The sequence below is a fragment of the Zootoca vivipara genome, chromosome 6 (genome assembly GCF_963506605.1).
Source record: "Zootoca vivipara chromosome 6, rZooViv1.1, whole genome shotgun sequence".
NCBI classification, from domain to species: Eukaryota; Metazoa; Chordata; class Lepidosauria; order Squamata; family Lacertidae; genus Zootoca; species Zootoca vivipara.
The window spans coordinates 73,395,798-73,417,839 of record NC_083281.1 but is presented as its reverse complement, the minus strand read 5'-3'; the positions used below and the strand labels follow the sequence as shown (position 1 = coordinate 73,417,839).

At 47.5% G+C, this 22,042-nt stretch overlaps 1 protein-coding gene across 3 annotated transcripts in view; it reads right to left on the bottom strand.

Moving 5' to 3' along the window:
• KCNAB2 (potassium voltage-gated channel subfamily A regulatory beta subunit 2) overlaps positions 1-21,000 on the bottom strand; it is a 115,553-nt gene extending 94,553 nt beyond the window's left edge. For 2 of the 3 annotated variants that reach the window (XM_060276122.1, XM_060276124.1), the window contains exon 1: positions 1,000-1,255. The gene's annotated coding sequence lies outside the window, so the exon portion shown is untranslated. Of the gene's footprint in view, positions 1-999; positions 1,256-20,935 lie in introns of those variants that run through there. The other variant, XM_060276123.1, reaches the window with a different exon arrangement.
• Positions 21,001-22,042: the final 1,042 nt, after the last annotated feature.

The window sequence follows — 22,042 nt, the reverse complement described above, 5'->3', positions numbered from 1 at the left end:
TTCAGGCAGCTGCGTCCCCCCCCACCTCCCCCCACCGATTGATTTCAACCCAGTCCTTTCTTCACTTCCACCCTCAGCATTTGGCAGCACCGGAGGAAAACCACAAGAGAGCAGAGAAGACAAAGGGTAGAGGAGAATCTGTGCTAAAACGTCCCCTTCCTTTAAAAAAAAAAACCTCCACACAAAAACAAACAAAACAGAATCCACTTTGTTTTCCCTGCACCAGAAAAAGGGGCAGCCTAGTCTTTCCTAGCAGATACCATGGAAACGGCTATGCCGATTAGCTGGTCAACCTGGAAACACACGGTCCGGGAATTAACCGCAAACTACCGTATGAGCTGCAACGAAGGGGAGATTTCTTCTGCCTGTGGGCACATCGGAATGTGGGGTTTGATGCTGCAAGGAACATAGACTGCAGATAATAATGGGGAAATGAGTTAATAACTGCTATTGACGGTGCCAAGGGGGAAGGACTTTACGGGGGCACTCAAGGGAATGAGCACGGTTGTGTATGTGTCGTCCACAAGTGCATGTTTTGGAGAAAGCAAAAGAAAACACGTTAAAGAGCAAAACCGCTACCCTCCCCCCAAATCAATTAAGCCCCAGAGTCTAAAATAAGCCAAGTCCACTATTGGGTTCTGCCTTTTGTCTTTCAAAGAGGCCAACCACCTCTGCCTGTTTGGTTGCTTCCTAGAAGCCCCCAGAGGCTGCAGCCCTCTATACATGCTTCCAGGGGAGCAAGTTCCCTTGAACCCAACGGGACACACACTCTTCTGATGAAACATGCATAGGATTTCCCAAGAGCCCAGCAAAAGCACCCGGGCACACACCGGCTTCCTGTCGCCCTGCATCTGCCGGAGAGAGAAGGGAGCTCAAGGAGAAATCGACGCCTGCGGCAAAGAAAGGAAATTGGGGAGGCGGGCGGAGGAGAGAGCTTCCAAAACAGGGGAGGGAGAGAGGTCACCACAGAAGTCAAAGGGAATAGGGGGGAGCACCTACCTTAGATGTTGTCGCTTCTTTTCTAGACCGGCAGTCAAGAAAAAAGCAAGAGGCAAAGTAAAAGGAGACGCGGGCGATGGATCTAGGAAGCAGGCATGGTGGGGAAAAAATGAAATAAGCCAGACGGCTGGATGGACGAGCAATTGGGGAGGGGGGCAGGGCAAAAAAAAGAACAGAGTAAGATGTTCTCTTTCTACCCCATTCCCTTCCAGGTTCTAGACAGGCAACTTATTTATTTATTTAGCATGGGCAGAGAGAGAGAGAGAGAGGCGAGCCGAAATCCATTTGGCAGTGCGTGGGCAAGAGAGATCCAGCCCCCTCCCTTCCCTGCTCTCTCTCTCACACACACACACACTGCCGCAACAGCCTCGTTTGTACCTTCAAAGCCTGAGTCAGCAGGAATCTCCTCTGCCAGCCATCGCATTGGCAGCTGATGCTGTTTTTGTAAATTCTGCCCCCCCCCACTCCTGACACACTACTCCTCCCGGATTGCGGCTAAATGTGGAGATGGTTTGCTCCGGAGGCGTCTGCTGATTAATTGTGTGGGCACCGGAACACGGCAAAGGGGAGCCTTCACCACCCCCACCGCCCCATGCCGCTGCGAGACAGGTGTCGCAATGGTCAGGTGATGGGGAGCTGGGTGGGCAGGCGGGGTGGCGGCGGCAATTAGCTGCTCCCAAAAGTTCAGATTTATCTCAGGGTGAAGAAGATCCGGAGGATGTGGGAGCAGAAGGGAGAGAGGACACTGTTGGCTCCATCCTCTGGGGCATAGCTGCCAAGTTATCCCTTTTTTTAAAGGGATTTTCCCTTATGCTGAATAGGCTTCCTCGGGAGAAAAGGGAAAACTTGGCAGCTATGCTCTGGGGACAGGCCAAGGGACAATGGGATTAAATGTACTGATGAGGCAGATTTAGCTAAGAAAAATCTCCAGGCTAGCCACTGACTTTTGGCAAAGTCCAAATTAGTCCAACTGGCTTAACTTGCCAGAACTGTCAGCTCAGCCTCAGAGGGCTTCTCCAGGGTCTTGGGCAGAGCTTATACCTGAAATCTCCTGCATGCAAGGTGTTGGATCAACCTACAGGAGATGGAAAAAACACCAGGTTCAAGGTGCTTAGTATTTATTTATTCAAACAACGTGGGTCCAGGATACCTCAAAGACCTCTTGATCCCTTATATCACTGCTTGATCAGTGAGGTCTTCAGGGGAGTCACAATTAGTGGTCCCCCATGGCTTGGATGCATGGTTCGTATCAACCAGGAGCTGTGCTGGGTTCAGTATTGTGGGCCCAGTTTTATGGCACCCCCTTGAAGCTGAGGTCAAACAGACTCTTGCCCTGTTGAACCTCTAGCACTTACGGAACACACACACACACACACACACACACACACACACACACCAGCAGGCATTTTAACTGAATTCTAGTTTTGCAGTTTTAACTCTTGTTTAGTTTCATTTTGTTTACTTCTCCCATACTGCAGTTACGTGGCATATAAATGGCTGAATTACATAAAAACACTTGAAAACAAAACTCGCGCATTTCCCTTCCTTGAAAAACAACAGAAATCTCAAAATATGTATGCAAACGTGTAGTTCTTTTTTAAAAAAACACACATTTAAATGCATGTTTCCCTTTTAAAAGACATGCAAAATCCATATTTTGCTACATTTAAGCTGCTGATGGCAATTAACAGAAGCATGAAATCTGCTGGGTATCTAAACTCTGGTCTGCACATTAGCCCAAGAGGTGCAGATCAGGATGTTTTGTATCCACAAAGATAAAATTCCTTGGGCAAAAGTCACCCATGCAGGGAAATCCTTATACTTGTTTACTCAGAGGTAAGTTCCGCCATGCTCCAAGAGATTTACTGCCATGTGTAGGAAAAAGATTGCAGCCCAAATTAACCTTCCCTTCCAGTCTAGCAGGTCTTTTCCTGGTACTTTCAGTGACACGGTACAGTGGTGCCTCGCTTAACAAACGCCCCGTAAGACAAACTTTTCGCTTAAAGAAAGGATTTTTCTAGCGGAGGTTGCCTCGCTAGACAAATTCATTTTACGAAAAATTCGTCTAGCGAATCGCGGTTTCCCATAGGAATGCATTGAAATTCAATTAATGCGTTCCTATGGGCAATTTTTTTTAAAAAAAAATATATTCAATGCATTCCTATGGGATTCGCTAGACAAATTTTTCGTTATAAGAATAGACCCGTGGAACGAATTAAATTCGTCTAGTGAGGCACCACTGTAGTAGCAGAGCTCTTGGCTTGCTCTGGTGTTATGTACTGAGCGGAATCCTAGAACAATAGGATTCAGAATCAGCGGGAGCTACCCAATCCAACTCCAGGTGGAAGTGAATCCGCAACCTGATTGGCCTGCTGGAGCAGCCAATCAGGCGGCTGGCAGAAGTGAATCTGCTACCTGATTGGCCTGTAGGAGCAGCCAATCAGGCTGCAGGCAGAAGTCAATCCACAATATAATTGGCTACTCTCCATTGCTCTTTAGCACCACCATTGTGGATGGCCAGTGGGGTGCATTGCAGCTTAGCAGAGGTCAGGTGACTCCAGGGACCAACGGAGATCCACTTGGTCATATAAAGCCCCTGACTCTGGGTTGGGTCTTGCATGTAAGCTGCTTAGGGCTGTAGCCAACTAACTCAGGGTAGACCCCCCCCCCAAAAAAAATTAACCGAGGTCCATTAATTCCAGCAACTCGCCTCTGAGTAGAACTAGCACTGAATGGAACCCTTACGTTCCAAACTGAGTCACTCGTGGACTCTCCATCCCTACAAACCTGAATGCTTGATTCCTGGTTTGGACTATGCCACCTCATCATCATCAATCATGATGGTGCTACCTGCTGCAGTGGTTCATAGAATCATAGAGTTGGAAGAGACCACAAGGGCCATCCAGTCCAACCCCCTGCTAAGCAGGAAACACCATCTGCCAAGCAGGAACACCATCAAAGCATTCTTGACATATGCCTGTCAAGCCTCTGCTTAAAGACCTCCATAGAATCATAGAATCATAGAGTGGTACTTGCTCGCCTCCAGACAACTGGCTTTTCAAGCACAATCCTCTTTAACAGGCACCCTCAAACCATAGCTGCCAAGTTCTCCCTTTTTTTAAGGGAAATTCCCTTGTGTTGAATGGGCTTCCTCGCGAGAAAGGGGAAAACTTGGCAGCTATGCCCTCAAACTGCGGCCCTCCAGATGTTTTGGCCTACAACTCCCATGATCCCTAGCTAACAGGACCAGTGGTCAGGGAAGATGGGAATTGTAGCCCAAAACATCTGGCGGGCCGAAGTTTGGGGATGCCTGCTCTTTAACAATCCCACTTTTGTATTGCTGGGCCCTAAGGCTGTGTTATTCTCAGCCAGACAACTGGTGCACCCAATTCAGTATTGCTCACACAGACCTGCAGAGGCTTTTTACAGTGTTTCAGGGAGGGATTCTCCCCCAGCCCTAGCTGTGTTTGAACCTGGAACTGTAGAGCTAAGTCCATTCCCTAAGGGGTTTAGCAAAGGAGCTGGAATGCCCAACCCCTTCTGACCTTTCCACGATGTGAGTGACTATCCTGTTTGGAGGAAAACATTGCTCAGCATGCATATAGGACTTTTTAGTTTACAGAAAGGGTAAAAGGTGACATGATAGAAGTTCCTAAAATTATATGAGGCATGTAAGAAGTTGATAGGGGAAAGTTTTTCTCCCTCTCTCATACCATAGCACTGGAACTTGGGGACATCCAATGAAGCTGAATGTTGGAAGGTTCAAGACAGATAAAAGGACTTCTTCGAGCAGCGCATAGTTAAACTGGGGAACTCCCTCCTACAGGAGGAAGTGATGGTTACCAACTTGGATGGCTTTAAAGGAGGATTGGACAAATTCATGGAGCATATCAGTGGCTACCAGCCATGATGGCTATGCTCTGTCTCCATGACCGGAGTACTATTTGATGCAAACTGCAGGAGGGGGGAGTCCTCTTGTGCCTGAATACTTGTTGGGGCATCTGGTCAGCCACTGTGAGAACAGGATGCTGGACTCAATGGGCCATTGGCCTGATCCAGCAGGCTCTTCTTCTGTTCTGATCCACCAGCAACCAGCGTCTGAGGAGAACAATGCCCTTTCCGCTGCATTCTTCACCAGGCTCACTCCTATCTTCTGGGGACATCTTGCCTCACCTCATGTGCCCTTGATGCTACAACCCCCTTTCACCAGCTCTGACACTACACCAGCCTTCAAGCAAAGAGGCAAAATGGCCTGGTGCCAACACTGCTCTCTACCTCAAGAGACCTTTCGACATGTGAGACCCATCTGCTCCCTGCTAATTGCCTTCCACTTCCTTTGCCACTGCCCAACGGTTCCTCCAAGTGGTTTGGAAGAGAAAAAAGGGCCAAGTAATTAAATTGCTCTTGACTTCAAGGCAAGAGGTGTAGCAGCTTCATTGTGGGCCAGCTCTCTCTGCTGGGGGTAGCGGAGAGCAATTATATTGATGGACGGTGAAATCTTCCAAGCCGAGTGTTTACATAAAGAGGTTAGAAGCTCAGAGAATGTGGGAGTCCTTTTTGGTGGCCTGGAGGGGATATTGATGAAGATAACTAGGCAAGGGCCTAGAAGTCACCAAGTGGAGATTTGCCCCACCACCAGAGTCACCAACTCATACTCTCTCTGCTTGTCTTTTGATCAAAGTGAAGAATTCCAAGACATAAGATAAGGAGAACATAGAAGCTGGATAAGGGAAATACCGATAGCTACCATTGCTACTGGCTGGCGCTGTGGGTTAAACCACAGAGCCTAGGGCTTGACGATCTGAAGGTTGGTGGTTTGAATCCCCGCGACGGGGTGAGCTCCCATTGCTCGGTCCCAGATCCTGCCAACCTAGCAGTTCGAAAGCAAGTAGATAAATAGGTACCACTACAGCGGGAAGGTAAACAGCATTTCCATGTGCTGCTCTGATTCGCCAAAAGCGGCTTTATCATGCTGGCCACATGACCTGGAAGCTGTACGCCGGCTCCCTCCGCCAATAATGCGAGATGAGCAACACAACCCCAGAGTCAGTCCGGGGTCCCTTTACCTTTTTATCATTGCTTTGCCGTTTGCCCAAATGGATGCCTAAGCCATGACCTGCCTGACACCTCTTGGGAAGCTGGGATCCCTGCTAGCCGGCACAATACACACTGGACCGTCTTGAAAGTCCCTGTGGGCACCTGTTGCTCAGCAACACCCTTAGCTCATGCCACCTTGGGGAATTCCCAAGATGCAAGAGGGTGCATTTAACGCTCTGCAGTCTGCCGGCTGCTCACAAGGTTGTCAAGCCTCTCCGCCAAATCCTGAGAGGCAGGGAAGAAAAATCAGGTTCTGTTGCCACATCTCTGTCATTGGCTATGTCCAGCAGAGGGGAGCCTTTTTCAGACCAAAAGTCACATTCTGTTGTGGGGAATGGAAGAGGGGGTGGCGCTTAAGAAGAGCCTGCTGGATCAGGCCAATGGCCCATCTAGTCCAGCATCATGTTTTCACACTGTCCAACCAGTGGGAAACCAGGGAGCAGAACATGTGCACAAGAGCACTCTCTCCCTCCTGTGGTTTCCAGCAACTGGCATTACTGCCTCCAACTGCGGAGGTAGAGTATAGCCATTGTTGCTAGTAGCCATGGGTAGCCCTCTCCTCCGTGAATTTGCCCAGTCCTCTTTTAAAGCCATCCAATTTGGTGGCCATCACTGCCTCCTGGGGGGAAATGTCAGTGGTGGGTGCAGTTAACAGGTCAAAGTGGGTGAAGCAGTGGATACAGCTTTTACCTTTTCAAATTTATTTTAACAGAACTTATATACACTGTTGGTTGTAATAAAACCTCTAGGGTTTATAGTCTAAACACGCAAAAGTCAAGATCTCTGTCTCTTTCTCTCTCTATCTACACACACACACACACACACACCCTTTGTCACCCAACCGTCCATCCCAGCTAAGAAAAAGGATCATTCCCCTGGGGCCCACTTTGGGGTGAACACGACAAGCCCACGTTTGTGTTTTGTTGCTCCTGGCAAGACCAGGGTTGGGGAATGAGCAAAGCGGGGTGGCCTTTTGAGCAGCCTGCACAAACATGCTAATTGTTCCCATTAAACCATGGCCACGTGTTAGCTATGGTGTAACATGGCATGCGAAGCAGGACAATGACAGGTGCTGAGTTGAAAAGTGTTGTGTGGCTTTTTCCTTGCCCCCTCCTCCCACCTAGAAAAAGTTTTCTTCCTATTACTGTACAGAGGAGTGTATGTTCCAAAAGAAGCTGCTGCGTCTGAAGGGTTATAATCCTACTGTTCATCTTGTGGGTCAGTCTGTGTACTAAAATTAGGAGGCTTCTGAACAGCACTGTACAAATGTCTGGGACTTCTTCATTTAGAGATAAGGTAAGTAAGCTGACATGACCGCAGGAGGGAAGATTGCTTTTGAGTCTGGGTCCTGCCTTCTGGTTTTCCCATTGTGGGGCATCTGGGTGGTCCTAGAGAGAATATGATAATGGACAAGATGGGCCACTGGTCTGATCCAGCATGCTCTTCTTGTGGATTTACGTTCTTCTGATAGAAGTTTATAAAATTATGAATGGCATGGAGAAAGTGGCTACAGAGAGGCTTTTCTCCATACTAGCACTTGTGGACATCTAATGAAGCTGAATGTCAGAAGATTCAGGACAGATAAAATAAAGCATTTCTTCACGTTCACCTATGGAACTCACTCACCGCAGGAGGTTGCGATGGCCACCAACTTTGGATGGCTTTAAAAGAGTTTAAGCAAATCTATGCAGGAGAGAGCGAGCTGTTGATGGCTACTAGCCGGGATGGCTATGCTCTGCCTCCAGTCGGAGGCTGTGATGATTCTGAACAGGGCCAGCCCAAGACATTTTGGTGCCTAAGGCGAACCACAAAATGGTGTCCCCATTCCAGGGAAGATGGGGCGAGTGAAGATCGACATCAGAAACAAGGCGGGGAATAAAGATCTACATCGGGAACGAGGGTGGGAGGAGACCAGCAGTGCCTCTTATTCACCAAAAGGCCGCTATAGAGGTGGCATTGGGGTGGGGCCTGCTGAGGAGATGGCAGATCTGGTCTCTAAGGAGCATGCCACAGCAGTGGCATCAGCATCAGACGATGCATTCCTTGGAGACCAGATCTGCTGCCCCTGTGGATTCTGCTGCCCCCTCACCTTGCCTCATGGGTGGGCCAGAACTGCTTCTGAATAACATTTGTTGGAAGACACAGGGAGAGTGTTCTGGCTCTCGGGTTCTGCTTGTGGGTTTCCCATTGGGGCATCCGGTCAGCTACTGTGAGAAGAGGAAGCAGAACTAGATAGGCCCCCTTTGGACTGATCCAGCAGGCTCTTCTTATGTTCTTACTGTCCATCTGCCAAACATGGCTGTGCTACTTTTTACCTGGTAGGTGGGGGAAGTGAGAGAGATACAGTGGTACCTCGGTTTAAGCACACAATTGGTTCCAGAAGTCTGTACTTAACCTGAAGCGTACTTAACCTGAAGCGAACTTTCCCACTGAAAGTAATGGAAAGTGGATTAATCCGTTCCAGACAGGTCCGCGGAGTACTTAAACTGAAAGTACTCAAACCGAGGTGTACTTAAACCGAGGTATGACTGTACACTACTTTGGGAAGTGGGAAGTGCAGAAGCTCCCCTGCCCCACCCCTGAGGATGCTGACAACCGGAGCATTAATGCTGCAAGGCCAATTCTTCCCGTTCTGCACTAGCAAATTGCACTAGCTGAGCTGCTCCAGCAGAGCTTTTTGGTCTGCTCCCAATCAGCACCAAACGCAGCAACTCAGCAAGAATTTCCCATTATGCTTCAGTAGGGACTTTGGCACCTGGATGACTCAGCGGACAGGCCCCTGGCGACTCTGGAGCCAGGGAACATTTGGCGTTCTCACACAGCTGCACGCACACAAACACAGTCACCCGCTGCCTTTTAAGGGACAAAGGCACCGCAATTATTTGGAAGATCAGGTGAGCTTGTGAGGGGTGTAGGGGAGGTCCTAGCTCAACTGCTGGCGGGGAAGTGCTGTATTGCTCGGGTCCTGCTTGAGTTTCCCACAGGGTGGCTACTGTAGGAACAGGGCACTGGGCTAGCTGGGCCACTGGCCTGATCCAGCAGAGTCTTATATTCTAATGAGAGCATCAGTTTTGCATGCAGAAGTTCCCAAGTTCAACATCCGGCACTTCCTGTTAAAAGCAATCTCATGATGGGAAAGGCGCTTCCCTGTATCAGACCCTGGAGAGTTGATGGCACTCAGAGTACTGGTAGACAATACTGAGCAAGATGGACCAAGGGCCTGACCTAGTATAATTCAGGTTCCTTTGCTCTCCTTATGTTAGTTACCTGCAGTGCTATTTTTCTAGAATAAGAGGTGCCGGAACTCACCACGAACTTCTGCTTTGTTCTCTTAGAATGGCAATGGCACCCAGTGAAGAAAATGCTCCGCATTTAATTAATTTAATTCAGGGGCAGAACATCTGTGGTTCTCCATGTGTTGTTGGACTCAAATTCCCATTGACCCCCCAACACAAATAGTCAGTGGTCAGAGACAATGGGAGCTGGAGTCCAACCTTATCTGGAGGGGTACATGCCCCCCCCCGAATTTAGCCACCTCCCTATTTTTTGTGCTTTGCAAAGCTTTGCAATTGTGCCTTCAAAGAAACTCACACCCATCTCTGACTCCCTCCCTTTGAGTAATTCCACCCATGGGATCCAGTATTTCTTTAAATTTGCTGAAATCAGCTTTCCTGGGTACACAGCTGACTACATTCAGCTTTCCCATTTCTCCATATCACGATTCCCAAGATGAACCGAGTCATTTCCACCCCAAATCCCCACTATATCATCTCACTTACCAGACTGTTTGTTAATTTTATTTACAAGATTTATTTCCTGCCTTTCATCTCAGGGGAGATCAGATAGGACGCCCAGTACGGCCATTCATAGGAGCCAACTTTTAGGGGCTTTGAGAGCTCCCCCCCAATAAAATATATGAGGGCACCGGACCCCCTCAAAGTTGATGGGTATTGCCATTCAAATTGTGTGCATGCACTGTGTCATGTGATCGATTATGTGGGGCGGGGCTTACCTGCCCTCCCATATTTTATTCAAGTTGGCACCTCTGAGGTCAGTGGTCCATTTAGGTCTGTGCTGTATACCCCAGTACTCCTTAACCTTTCTAGATCTGAACCCATCTCAAACCCCAACATGCATTTGGGGACCTGTACCTTAATTTTTTCCCCTACCATGTATCAATAGTGTTGCTGTTGTGACTCAGGTTGTTGTTGTTGTTGTTGTCGTCGTCTAAATTCAGTTGCAGTTAAAGCATATTCTCAAAGCAGTTAAAACCTTCTTCCATCCAGTGAACTTAGCCTTGACTGGAACAACCTTTTTTAAGCCACCAAATGTCTGGGTAAATAGGAATGTTTTCAGATTCCTACCGTAGGTTGTAATGGTGGAGACAGGTGCACATCACTTTAGATCAACCCTGAAACCCTGCAGTGGGCCTTTTGGGCCCTTAATGTTGTACGCTTAATTTGTGTGCTTAATCTTGAAGAGTAGCATTGCGGAATATCTTTGAGGGGTGGGATCTGTACGACCCCTCTTTTTTTAACTGCACAGCTGTTCTTTTGTTTTTGTTTTTTATGTTATTGGATCTTCTTAACTGGTTTTAATGTAAGTTGCTGAGAGAAAAGAATCCTAACAAATATAAAAAATTACTACTGCTACTACTAATAAATAGTTCAGCTTTCTCCTCCCGAATAAGAATCAAAGAGTTGGCTTCACTTGCATCCTCTAATTAAGAGAGCTTGGAATGACAGTAGATCTTTAACACACACAAAGGACAGGAAAACTGAACTCTTCCTTCACAGGTCTCAGAAAGGCAACTTTCCTCCAGGTTCAGTCAAGTCTGCAGTAATTTTGTTAGCTGGGTTTCCCAAACTTGAGTCTCCAGCTGTTTGTGGACTACAATTCCCATCATCCCTGAAAACTGTTCTGCTAGCTAGGGATTTGTAGTCCAAAAACAGCTTGAGACCCAAGTTTGGGAAATACTGATTTAAATGCAATCACAAGTCCCTGGTTTGAATCTTGGCTCTGACACTCTTATGAGAACTGCCTCCCCACTGCAATGTAATACAGGACAACAGCATTAGTCTCCCTTACAGGATTGTTATTAATTTTTATTTTGATATTTTTACAAGAGCATGCTAAAGCACTGGATCATGGGTAGTCAACCTAGTCCTCTCCAGATGTTGCTGGACTGCAGTTCCATTACCCTGACCAGCTGGGGCTGACTGGAACTGGAATCCAACATCTGGGGAAGAGCAGCTTGTCTGTCCCTGCAGTACAATAAATGCTAAATATAATAGCAACAGCAATAAATCAAAATGACAGATCAAATAAGTCCCCGAAAACCCAAGCAGTTAACTGATTTTTTTTAAGTCATTATCCCAGTCTACAAACATGCCCAAGTTATTCCTAATTAAACAAATTCACCCATAACAGAAAGAGATGCCTGGTGCCAGCAAAATTGGAATAGAGGAGATCTAGGCATTGGACTCAAAATGAGCAACAGCTTTCAAAATGTCAGACAGAAGACTCCATGGGAAGGAAGGAAAGGGAAAGAGAGATTTATGCACCCACATACTTTACTCATCAGTATTTTAGTGTGCATATTGGTAAGCATTCTTTGGCAAATAATCACATTTTCCCCCAATCAACTTCCCCTAACACCACACAGTTTTGTACATTATTTTCTTACTAACGTGTGGATTTTTACACACTTCCCCCTAGCACGCACATAAGTTTGAGTTGGAGAACTGCATTGCAAAGGGTAAATTTTGAAGAACTGCTGCGTTCCAATCCATCTATTGTTTCCTCAACTGTGATTTAGGTAGGTCTTCATTTAAATGCGAACCAAACTTAACTCTCTCCCACCACATCCCTAAGGGTGGGAGTCAAACCACTGGTCCATAGACTGGCAGTGGCTTCCCAGGATTTTAAGAAAGAGTCTCTCCCAACCCTACCTGGATGTGTCATTGGGGACTGAACCAAGGATCTTCTGCTTGCAAGGCAGAAGCTGTGCTATTGCTCTATGGTGGTGGTGGTGAGATAAATTATCCAAGACTCTAAGGACTCTTCTTGCCAGACGCAGAAGCCCTCGCTCTCTCTCTTTCCCTGCTTCCCTAGCAGATATCCATAGGTACATTGATGTACTCAAACCGTCAATGCTGATGCATCCCAATAACACTCTGCCAAGCAGCCCACCCACGTACCTGGAAAGCACACACCCATCGCAGTCAGCATTCCCAGGGCTCTTCATCTCAGAAATATCTCTGATGCCCAGCTGCAAGCTCTTCCGAGTCAGAGTTTCCTGAATCAATGCAACCAACTGAACCGCGGAAGCTCTTTTCATGTTTCATGAAACCTGGTACCCAAAGCCTGGAGAAAAGTCTTATTGGCCCAGGATGTCACCTGCTTCGCACTCAAGAAGGCCTGAGATTCAATCCCTGGCATTGCCAAAATTCTCTCCAGCTGAAAAGCTAATCCAGCTCATTACCTCCCCCCGCCCACTATTTCCCCCTCCTTTCTGATTTTTTTAAGAGGGCAAGGGATACCCAGTGGTTGGAGGTGATGGGAGTAGCAGTCCAATGGCATGTGGAGGGTCCCAGGTTCCCCATGCCTAAGCAGAGAACCTAAGAATAACCAGCTGAATCAGGCCTGTTGTCTACACTGGTAGCAACTCTCTAGAGTCTTGGGCAGCGGCCTTTATTTGGAGAGGCTGAGGATGTTCTGCATGCAAAGCAGAACTGAGCATTGGACCTTCCCCAACTGCCTCTGCAGCTCCATTTCGCCTGCTGCTCAGGGTCTCCAGCCCTTTCAGCCTAGGAGTTCCATGCTGGAAAACCTCATTCCTCAGGTTTGGCAGAGGATCTCGGAGGACGCCCTCTGCGCTGCTCAAAGGCTACGGGAGCCTCTCATTCTTATGCTGCCTGACAGCCAGCTGCCAGCCTTTTCAGCTATTCATTTCTTGAAATATATATTTAATCAGAGGCATCACGGTCCTTTAATTTGCTCAGCCGGGGAGAGAGAGAGTGTCCTTGCCTGCGGGGAAATCTTTCAGTGAGTTCACAGTGACTCAAGCACTTCTTCACAGAGGCAGCCGGCCGGCTGCTGTCGCCCAGAGACAAAAGCCTTCAAAAGTGCTCACGTCTTTGCCAAACACCAGAACCTTGGATAATTTGCCGGTTCTGAGGGTGAAAGAGCTCTCTTTCTTTCCACAACCCTTTGCCTCCCCTGCATTTCTCCAGCTGATAAAGGGTGGGGGAGAAAGGAGGTCCCCACCCCCCCCCACCCCTGCACACAGGCAATAAGATGGCATTGGTGGTGGCAGTTATGGAGACATAGCTTGCTAAGACACTAGGCAGGCTTAGACGGAGAGATTCTACACCCATGCAAATGGACTCGAAAGGGTTAAAGAATGTTTTTGTTTTTTAAAGAAGGTGTGGTGAGGCTGACTTGGGAGTAGAACCCAGGGTCGCCAAATGAAACTGAATGGCAGTAGAGCCGAGATGGATAAATATAAGAACTTCTTCCTGCAAGGTGTAATTAACTTATGGAACTCACCTGGGAAGGTAAGCCCATCTAGGAGAAGGAAAACTCTGATCCTAAACCTCCGCTGCTTTGTGGAACATATTTGGGAGAAGAAAAAGCTATGGGGTGAAGCCTACACAAATCCGGAGTGGAGTCCCTAAGATGGTTAGATGGCGGCTTGTACGCCTCCTTCCGGCAACTCCTGCAGACAAGCTGGCACCCAAATATATTGCTTGGCTCTCTTTGGACCACATCAATAAGGCCGAGAGGGGGGTTCTCATCTGGGCAGCCCAGGACCTCCATACACATTGCCCAAGGGATTTCAGCTTGGTGCTGCTAACACAGTGGTTTGACCTGACTGCTGGAAGCGCACTCCATTGTCTCTTGAGACAGACAGATATCAACAACAATTCACTGCCACATGACATAATAGTTACTTAGATTTGCTTGTTTATCTAGTCTATTTACATCCCACCCTTCCTGCTAATGGAGCCCAAGGCAGCAAACACACCACTGAAGCAATACCATTCAAAACATAATTATGTATATATGTTGCCTATAAATGATTATGATAAAATAAAAACCTCAGGGGATAGGTGTATCCTTACCCATCAGTCGTTATAATCAAGCGTAATTTCCATATTCACAAGCAAACCAGACACTAAACATCTGGTGCCAGAGACAAAGCTTCCAACTTGGCCATGCCAAAGGCTTTCTGTCCAGCATCTGGTTTTGGGTTTCAGCTCATGCAGGACATCAAATCACCTTCCTTGCTTTGCCTCGTCTTTGAAATGTGTGGAAGAAAAGATATTGCAAGGAGCTGATTTAGGCCATGTTGCACTGGACCAGAGGTCAGCAAACTTTTTCAGCAGGGGGCTGGTCCACTGTCCCTCAGACCTTGTGGGGGCCCAGACTATATTTTGGAAAAAAACCCAAAAACGAATTCCTATGCCCCACAAATAACCCAGAGATACTGGTACATTTTAAATAAAAGCACACATTCTACTCATGTAAAAACACCAGGCAGGCCCCACAAATAACCCAGAGCTGCATTTTAAATAAAAGCACACATTCTACTCATGTAAAAACATGCTGATTCCCAAGCTATCCGCGGGCTGGATTTAGAAGGCGATTGGGCTGGATCCAGTCCCCGGGCCTTAGTTTGCCTAACCATGCACTGGACTCTGCACCAGAGGAGAGCACCCCTTCCCTGAAACACAGTTTTATCTGATTTACTTATTTGCTATTTTAGTAGATGATCCTCAGCTTTTCTTGATCCGCAGCAAAATCAAAGCCACTTGTAAATTAACAACAGGAAAACCCAACCGACAGTGCAAAGGGCAGTACAGTACAGTTCTTTAGGTTACACCACATCATTTCATGACCAAGAAACAGAACCCAGCGCAGGAGTGAGCAGGGTTAATTCCTAACAAACAAACACACTCCTTGGCATCAAGTCAAACCATTGGCCCATCATCCCCAGTACTGTCTGTTTTGATTGGCAGGTAGGGGACCACCTACACCCTATATGTCAAGCACTCTTGCAACACTCTTGCACACAATCATGGCTTCCCCCTCAAAGAATCCTGGGGAATGAAGTTTGTTAAGGGTGCTGGGGATTGTACTCTGTTACAGTTCCCGGGATTCTTTGGACTGCTAAAGTGGTATGAATGTGCTTTAAATGCATCACCGAACCCTTCAAGATCTGAGGCAAGGAGCTTTCAGCTCAGAGAATGCTTGTGTATTCCCTGTTCATTTATCTGCAATAGCCTGTCTCTTTTCTTTTCTACTGTATTTCAAAGAACCATAGAATTGTAGAGATGGAAGGGACCCAAAGCCTCATCCAGTCCAACCCTCTTGCAGTTTTTTTTTATATAAAAAAATATCTATGGTGTCACAGGCTAGCCATGTTAGCCTGTTACAGCAAAACCCACAAAGGACTGTATCCAAAGGACTGTCCTACTCAGAGTAGATCCACTGAAATTAATGAACATGATTAACCCAAGACCCTTGATTTCTATAGATTTGCTCTGAATAAAGATTAGTTGATACAACCCAAACAGTCTTGTGCCATCTAAGCAAAACAAGGCTTGTATCCAGCTAAGTCCTATTGAGAGAAGACTCGTGGAAATTAATGAACCTAAGTGAGTGGCCATCTGCTCATCTCTGTCCTATACAGTTCTCAGTATTTCAGCTATCTGCTCATTGTTATGGGAGAATACTCAAGTTCTGTCGCTTCGTTAAAAAAAGAGAAAAATGCATTCATCGACACCCCAATTGCAGGCTGGAACATAGCAGGCTAAGAGAAACAAATTAAATTATTAAATCATTAAAGGCTCACATAAGTCCAAAGCTGTCATATGCTCCATCTGCATCTCCGCATGGTTTACTACTCAGGCTGCAACTATGCTGAGGTTGAGGATGAATCTGCTTCTCTTCTGCAGGACATGTGACTGAATGATCCAACTATTCCCCTGATGCAGAGATGCAGCAGAATTATCCACCCTCACCGGGTGGGTGGGTGGGTGGGGGGTTGGGCTGCCTGCTTCCTCTCTGCACGAGTCACCGCTCTGGGCTTGCTTGCTTCTGGCCAAGAGGCATTTCCAGATCAGTGACTTGTGCAGAAAAATAGGAGGCAGGCTCCTGTGAGGGTTGGGTAATTCTCTCTCTCGCAAAGCAAACCCTTCAGGGGTGCAGAAGTAAGGGGTGCCTCCCCTTTTAATTCAGGAAACAGCAGGCATTGGTTACATCAAGATTGGCCAACACTGCATTGCTTAATAGAAATGAGCCAAGCCAATGGATCTTTTAAGAATGTAAATGCAACACCTCAACTTCCAGGAGCTCCTGTCCTGTCACTCCCTTGGCCTTCTTCGTCTTTTGGGGCATGCATGGATAGCTCAGTCAGTAGAGCACAAGACTCTTAATCTCAGGGTCATGAGTTTGAGCCCCATGATGGGCAAAATATTCCTGCATTGCAGGGGGTTGGGCCAAATGGCGCCTGTGGTCCCTTCCAACTCTACAGTACATTCTACGATCACGGTAAATTCCACCACCATTACCACCTCCTCTTGCACGACACACATTCCTAAATTATTCAAGTGATCCCCCAAGAGCGCACACTGATGTGACAGCAGCAGCAGCATCCAACTGACACAGGCGGTGCCAACCAGAAAACGCAAAACCAGCCGCTTCCTGCCATGCATTAGCAACGTTGGAGGTTGCTGAAGTCAGAGTCGGGGAGGAGGTGAAAAGCTTGGTATGTTAGGCAGGAAGTTGAGTAAGAAGGAGGTGGGTGGGGGAACTCAGCCTTGTAGTTTTCAGGAAAAAGTTATGGGCAAAACAAGCCAGAAAGCACAGATTATGGGGATGGTGGAGAAGGAGCCTCTTGGCAAATATTTCTATGTGCAGCAACAACTTTGTGATTCAGTTTTCATGGCACAGAACATGCAAAGTAAAACGATGACTCACCCACCTGATCACAAGTATTTTTATTAGCATGAATGGCTAGTTTTAAAGGCCACACACACACACACACACACACACACGGTTGCCTAGGGGCACTTGTTAACTCACCATAGGCGATTAGGCAGGTGATGCTGCTCTCTAGATTGGGTTATTTTGCTTTCAGACATGAGGTTAAATATGTACCCAAGCAGCCCTGCAGCCTAACGCTCATTTTTTCTTGTATGTACAGAGCAATTCCTCTATGAGGAAGGATTACAACACTTTGGTCAGAAAAAGTAGAGGGGCATGTACAAAATAATCTGTGGGAGAAAGCAAATAGAGATAAACCTCTCTTTCTATTAGTACTAGGTGCTGGAGGCATCCAAATGAAGCTGAATGTCTGAAGATCCAAGATGGGAAAAAGGAAGGTGTTCTTCACGTCACATGTAATTAAATTTTGGAATTTCCTAGCACAAGTGGTAACGATGGCTGCCAACTGAGACAGCTTTTAAAGGGGATTAGAGAAACACACCAAGGAGGATAAGGCTGTCAGTGATACTAATCACAATGGCTGCATATAGCCTCCAGTATCAGAGAAAGTACAGGCCTCTGAATACCAGTTGGCGAGGAGTGCTGTTGAACTTGTAACCACCTTGTGGGCTTCCCATTGAGGCATCTGGCTTACCACTGTGAGAACAGGACATTAAGGGCTAGATGAGCCTTTGGTCTGATCCAGCTGTTGAAATATTGATGGTAAGGTCTTTGGGGCAGAGAGCTGACTTGTTTACGGCATGCTGAGAGGCGTCACACACATTGAAGGCCGCTTGTGTGGCAAGGGGTTGGCAGACCCTACAATCATCAGGTGAAGTCTTCTTGGTGGTACTGCCACCAAGGCCTGCCTGGTTGGCACTGACCCATGGCAGGGCCTTTGCAGCGGTGATTCCTCATCTGTAGAATGTCCTCCCTGGTGAGGTGCACCTGCCTCCATCACTACTGTACTATCTTTTCATTATTAGCCAGGCATTTGGCGGCTGAAGAAATATCATAGAATCATACAGTATATCCTTCCAGGCAACCCTGTGATCCGGTGGATGGAACAATGTTTCTAACTGAAATTGCTCTTAGAATGCTTTTAACTGTAACTGCTTTCAGATGTTTCAAAATTTTAATTGTTTTTAGAATGTTTTGATCTGTTTTAGAAAGCTTTTGTTTTGCTTTTTACATTGTATATCTGTTAGTCGCCCTGGGGTCCTTGGGAAGGAAGGGTGGGATATAAACAAGCAAATAAATATAAAGAAATAGAATACTGTAACTATTATGATGCCTTAAAAAAACACACAAAAAACAACTCAGTTGTTGCAGGCCTAGCCATATTCGCCTCTTTTGCTTCTTGCACTGCTCCAGAAATGCTCCTCTCTTTACATCTTCGCCATGATGGGAAAGGGCTGTAGCTCAGTGGTAGAGAGTCTGCTTTGCATGCAAAAAGTCCCAGGTTCAATCCCCAATGGCACCTGCAGGTAGGGTAGGGGAGACTTCCCGCCTGAAACCATGGACAGCCATTGCTGCCCGTCAGTGTAGAGTAGACAATATGGATGGAGATGGTCTAGTGGTCTGACTCATTATAAGGCAACTTCCTATGATGTGATTTACCAAGATGGGTTGGGGAGAGGCAGTGCACAGTAGCAGATGGCTGAAGCAGCAAAAAGAACAGGCTCACTGCGGCTGAAGCTTCTGTGAGCGAGCTCATGGAAGCCACAATCAATGGACAAGCCTCAGAAGGGCCACTGGACTTCTCGCTCAGCCACCTTCAAATTTCTGAATCCTCCGCCAGCTAGGAAAAGCTGCCAGACTATTTACATTCACGCACAGAGGTATATCCTGGAGAGCACCTCTCGAGTTATTATAGAATTGGCAGGTACCCAAAGGGTCATATAGTACAACCCCCTATTATGTTGTATTAAAAGAAGTAACCACATGTTCTTAAACCTATAGTGTATACCATCTTTAGGAGGTCTGGCTTTTTAATTTCGAATATATCCAAGACCCTCTGCGGACACATTGCATTTCCCCTCCTGACATCTAAGACACCCTACCTTCCAAAGGCGTTATGAAACACTGCCACACTCTTTCTTTATGAACTAATACCTCCCTGCCAAGTCTGATCCACTCTGATCCATTCCGTATCTCAGCTTTCACCAACCATGGTTGTTGATTGGGTTATCCTGCTGACACCCTATAACACCTCTTTTGAGGGAGTTGCCAATATGCCACTGGGCACTAAATGCTAAAAGGTTTTGCTTTTAGCATTTAAAGCACTAAACAGCTTGGGGGCCAGGTTACCCAAGGGAGCACCTCGCCCTACATATCTGTGCCTGGCATCTGCACTCTTCCGATGAGGAACTGCTGAGAGTAGGTCACGCTTCAGAGGTGGTGTGCTGAGCTTTCACTAGAAACTTGGTTTTTAGCGTTGCAGTCCTAGCCCTCTGGAATCAATAACCAGATGAAAAGAAGGTCAGAGCTGAGCACCATGATGTCTTGGCACCTTCTAAAGACATTTTTATTCAGGAAAGCTTTCCCTGATGGGTGACCCAGACACTTATGGACTATTGATTGCATATTTGCAGATATGGTTTTATGCTTCCTAGAATTTGTAAGGTATAGTTTTATTGTTTCTAGACTTTTGTAGACGTTATCCTACTGCTCTTGGTAACCTGGCCTTACATTTTATCCTTTTTGTTATTTTGCACACCTCTTTGGGAAGCTGTTTATAAATCTGTTAAACAAGCAAGTAAATCAATACCTGGCACCCCTCAGATGTTTTGGACTACACTCCAGCTGTGGTGGCTGGGGGCTGATTGGCATAGTGGTCCAAACCACCAGGAGGGCACCAGCTTGGCAAAAGCTGCTGTACTCCTTCGGAGGCCAACCAGATGGAACAAAGGCATTTGAGAGCAATGCTGGATGGCAATACACAAAACCATGTTTTAGGAAATAATGTTGTGGCCACTTCTACACATTTGTACTCTCTAGAGGTAAATCAAATCTGGTTGCTGTTATTTGGGCTGAGGGAAAGCAAGTCACCCAGTAGCAATCTCTCTCTTTCCTTAAAATCCTTTAAAAAAGAAAACCTTAAGAAACAAACAAAAAAACCCCAACCAGGCAGCCGTCATGCCATTTAGCCACCAGGAATCTTAAAGAGGTCAGGTTACAGGCCTCTGAGATGCCGCGCCCCTAAAAGGTATAGCAGAATTGCATTCGGCTTCCTACAAGAGACAAACAGGTCGCCCATCCATCCACCATCGCACTCCCTTTGGGCGATCGGAAGGGGGAAGCAATCGATGAGCTTCTTCAGGCATTTTCGAAAAAGAAAATGCAAGTTACGAAAACCTCGCACCCAGAGGCAAAACCAAGGAGCCAGGCTCTGGATCCCACCCTCCTCTCTCTTTTATTACCTCCGGCTGACTCTGTGCTGAGGCACTGCAGCTGGCGTTTGGGAGAACAGAAGGTGACAGATCTCAGGGGCAGATCACAACACGCGCAAACAATGACCGTGCTGCCAGCCTGCAGCATTTACAGATCTGGAAGTCTAACAGCCAGGAAGCAAAGCAGGAGATCACAGAAGAACTCGCTGATCCCACTAGGAAGAAGAAGAAGAAGCTAAATAGCTTCTTTGTGTGGCACCCTAAATTCCAAGCACCCTCAACTTCCTGTCAAGGGCGCCTGTGCCTCCGCTAAACCAGAAGCACAAAATGATCGTTCCCGAACAGTCCCCACTGCAAAGCATTAAGACCGCCCCCCTTCCTCTCCACAATTGCAAACAGCCTCCCCCTCACCATGCACAGACCCCCAGTGCACCCGCCCGTTTAGTCCCCCGCACCTGCAAGAACAACAGCAGCAGCAGCTCAGCAGCAGCAAAGGCACCTCCGCCAGCTTACACCATCTTCGTCCTCGTGGAAGAGGAACTCGCCCCCAGAGCTCCTCATTGGCCCCCGGGCGACGTCAATCGGTCGCATGCAAATCACCGGGGCCCCGCGCGGCGGCGATTGGCTGGCTGGGAAGCGCCTCCTGGTAACCGGCAGGCTGCGCAACCAAAGCCAGGCGCCTCGCCTGCATCCCCTCCGCATGAGCATCTTTCCCCAGGCTGGGTACCCATTTGGTACCCAGGTGGTGCCTTGGCCTGCAGCATCCCTCCTCTGCCTGGAGCTGCGTTTAGCCCCTGCTGTGGTCCTGTGCACGTTTATGGGGGGGGGGGGTTAAGCCCCCACGCATAGCTGCCAAGTTATCCCTTTTTTTAAGGGATTTTCCATTATGCTGAATAGGCTTCCTCGCGAGAAAAGGGAAAACTTGGCAGCTATGCCCCCACGTCTCTAAGTGGGACTTTGAGAATAGTAGAATCAGAAGAGCAGAGTTGGAAGAGACCCAAGGGGCATCTAGTCCAACCCCCTGTAATGCAAGAATTTCAATGCAAGGCTTTCAAGTAAACATACAGTGGGTCGAACACACTGCACAGGTTAACCTGTGGTATTCAGCACCATGAGATGTGGCATAGGATCGGTGGACCTCCATACCTTACCCTTTCATCATCACTGACTATTCACCATGCTGGCTGGGGTTAATGGGAGTTGGGGCCCAATGACATCTGGAGCACCATGCTGCCCCTGCATTACACAAAGTTACAGGCAGAGTTCTGTCTATGGTACCTGCAGTCCATGGCACCTGCAGTCCAGAGGCACTATAGGTGCCAACTCTCTGAGGTCCTGGGTGCCCGAGGAAGAACAAAATTCTCCATGAAGAATTATGGGCAACCACAAATTTTGGTGCCAGTGTTATGCACGCTGCATGGCACCCTTGGCCCTGGGCACCCATGGTCATGGGGCCACGTTGGCACTTCTGAACCATGCTGCTCAGTTGCGTTTACTCCTAGGTAAGTGTACACAGGATTGCAGAGGAAGAAATCTGCTGGATCAGCCCAAATGCCTGTCTA